The following is a 3523-nucleotide window of genomic DNA, read 5'->3' on the forward strand; positions in this document are numbered from 1 at the left end:
AATTAGGAAAACCCAAAATAATTCCTTTGCTGATACAATCACTAATGGATTCATTCATTTATTCATTCATTTTTAAACTTATAGTATTTATTAAGCAGCCACTACATACTAAACCTGGAGCTAGCTACTCGGAATATAGATATGACTGTCTGGCTCTTAAAAGCTGATACCTAAAATGAGATGTGATGGATAAGTGGGAATAAATCAGGCAAAGAAAGTGAAGGAGAAGCAGAGGGCATCGCAGAGGGAGAGAGCAGTGTGCACAAAAGCGCAGCAACATTAAAATGCAGGACACCCACCATTAACTGCAAGTAGTTCAGGCTGGTACAAGCACAGGGCACAAAGACAAGTGACAGGAAGTCTAAAGAGGTAAGCTCAAGCTCCAAGGACCCAAATTATCAAGTCCACAGTTAATATGTTGTACTCAAAAGAGATTATGCTCTGGAGAGAATAGGTGAGTAAGGGTAAATTTGAAGGGTATACAAATGACTAGGGTCTTCTGAGTATTCTAATCTAGGAGTCATTTTAATTTGGTGAGTTGAACTGTAGCATGTCCATTGTCCATGCCATCAGCTGGAGAACAGTTAAATGTCAGCAAGTTTACAAGATATGCAGAGTTTAGTAAGAAGGCAATTAAGAGAAGAAAATAGACATAGCGGGTTTCATAATAAAATTTTCTTAATGAATGAACAATACTGCTGATTATGCTAGCTAATAGGAAGGAACTTTGCTAAAAGTTTATGTAATTTTTATGAGATAAACTCCTCCAGGTTGAATGATATCACCATGGTCTACCTACATCAAGAAATAAGTACCACAGAAGAGGAGCCAGGGAGAGTAGTGACAAGAATTGCCTTTCTTGAAACATTCACAGTCTCTTGTACTTGCCTAGTTGAAGCATGTCATTTCTCAAAGTTGGAATACACATAAGTTTTGGCTCAAGTGCATTAGGCCTTCATTTACCCAAAGTAAATGATAATTGGAAGATCTGTCTTGTAAACATATTGCAATTAAAAGGAATCAATCTTTTGAAAAATTTCCTGTAGAACAAGGTTCCCAGCCTAGCCTAAATTTGCTCCCTTGGAATTCAGTTATTTCTTTCAGTCTGTTAAGTACCATTCCACAAGGATACTGTCTGTGTGGGGCAATGGGTAGCCTTTGAGAAAGAATGAATACAGAGGAAGCAGGTAAGTGCTACTGAATGTCAGTGTAACAATCTGCAGCTAGAAAAAAGCAAAAGGATTCTTCTGACTCAGATGGTCTTTTGGTCCAGACCCCATGCACTTTTGACAGAAAAGGGATAGGGGTGAGGACAAGTCACTAAAAGTAAAAATTGAGAGAACTGTTTGCATAAACATCATCTTGATCCCTTGGGACCATCTTAATCAGATTAAGATAAAAGAATAATAGAGTGTTTGGCACTTAAAAGCCAAGCAAGCTGATATCTAGAGTTTTTACCATGCACCATGTACTGTCCCAAGCATATTTTAAATCACTGAATCCTCTCAGCAACCTTATGAAATAAATATTGGTTTGAATATTCATAACAGTTTAAGTAAATTGCAAGATAGGTTAAGAAACTTGTCTGAGTTCACACAGCAAGTAAGTGGGAAAGCTGGGATTTGAACCTAGACACATTCAGCCTCCAAAGCCTATGCTGTTAACCATTGTGCAATTTAAAGGAGACGGGGAGAAGTTCTCTGTGAGTCCATCTGCAAGGGTCCCAGGGCATGGTCATCATTTGCATTTGTGTGCCTCATGTGGGCTTTGCACGATAAGAAACTTTGTTTCAGCATCTGAGGGGCATGACTTCAACAGGCCTCAACTTGGACTAGGGAAAGCAACACTGGAGTTGGAGGGTAAGGGAATTTGAGGGAGCCAAAGGGTTTATCACAAGCAATAACAACATGCACTGGAAGAGGAGAGGAGAAAGAGCAAGTAAATCGTGTTGAGAGTGGTATTCATGAGTCCACACTGGGAACCCCTTTCCTTTCCCTTCATCTCTGAGATATGGGAGAGATAGCAAAGGAAGTCTGTCCCCATGGAGGGAGGACAAGAGTCAGGAGATACTGTTCATGAAAAAGTAGAATGATCCAACTTTGGGTAGGGCCTGAGAAACATAGAACATGTTTGTAATTATTAACTATAATTAATACTAGTGTCCAAAAATTCTCAAATGATCTCATATAGCTCACTTCAACTGTAAAACACTAAAAAGAAGTACAGTGAAATTGTGAGATGATCCAACAAGTTCCAGTGGAACTTGGTCAGGAGTTCTCATAAATCTCAACTTCTTTATATCCCAGTGTAACAAACAGGAAGTTTTGATATGCAGGAATATAGCAGTTATTCTCTAGCTTGTAAAGTTTAAAGTTAAGAACCTCAGGAATAACAGATCAATAGCATCCCAGCTTATGACTAAGACCTATATATGAAATTTGATTTTTTATTTTTATTTATTTTTTTTTTTTTAGAAAACAAACTGTTATTTGCCACCATGTCTTTTAACCCCCGAGGGGGTGCATCACTCCTGGAAGTACTACAATACCAGGTTGATGTGTGGAGTGGATGGAGCAAGCTCCTATTCCAGCTCCCTGCTCCAAAAATCCATTTAATATATTGTCCTCAGATAGAGGATGCATCAGATATTAAACTGGTAAAAACAGATACTACACTTGATCTTAGCCAAAAGGCTGAGAAGCGATTGAAATTTGATTTTTAACCATGGATGTCCTAGGTCTTTCTTTCAACACTGTTTTGCAATGCTAATGTGACCAAGACCATATGCCAAACTAACACTTCCATCATAAATGGGGATTTAGATGTTATACTCAAATGAGATAGATGATTCCATCTCAATTAAATGCAATGTAATCATGGGTGATGCTGTAGAACTGGTCTAACAAAGGAAATCAAGCTTGGCAAATCATCCCAGAAATAACAGAATGGTAAAATAAAGTTCTAAATTTTTCAAAATAAAAAGAATTTTAATTCATCCTAGATGAAGTTTTTCATAAAACATAATATTGTAGAAAACAAAAAGATGACACATAGTATCTATAAAATCATAAAGGTACAAGGCCATTTTCCTAGAAGAAAAATAATAACTAGAGCAAGCTTGAAGAATTCTCTTCATGCAGTATTCTCAGACAGCTAGCTACCCTACAAAGTCCTACTTAACCTGTTTCTGGGTGTCAGAGACTTTATATCTGTTATCAGTTGGGTTGAGGAAACATTCTAACAGTATCCTCTTACTTGCATTTTTCTACAGGCTTAAGAACTTCCTGGTTAGGTAACTGATTTCTTCTTTGTAATGATTATGTTGTTGTAAACATAACCAAACCTCTTTTCTTTTTAATGCCTCATCCTGAAACTTATTTCTGTCTTGCACTATAACTTGCTATGCAGAGATGTAAAATATATCTCCATGAGTCAACAGTAGCATCATAAGTACTCTATTATGGGACACTAATGAAAGGCACCGCCAAGGTGCCCACTGTGCTAGCTTAGCAGAGGGTGCATC

The 3523-nt window shown here is 37.6% G+C and overlaps 1 non-coding gene across 1 annotated transcript; it reads right to left on the minus strand.

The window, feature by feature from the left end:
• Positions 1-2514: 2514 nt before the first annotated feature.
• On the minus strand, positions 2515-2705 carry LOC123925409. The gene has a single exon (XR_006815002.1). It is a non-coding gene; the product is annotated as a U2 spliceosomal RNA (small nuclear RNA).
• Positions 2706-3523: the final 818 nt, after the last annotated feature.

Source organism: Meles meles, chromosome 14 (genome assembly GCF_922984935.1).
Source record: "Meles meles chromosome 14, mMelMel3.1 paternal haplotype, whole genome shotgun sequence".
Lineage (NCBI taxonomy): Eukaryota > Metazoa > Chordata > Mammalia > Carnivora > Mustelidae > Meles > Meles meles.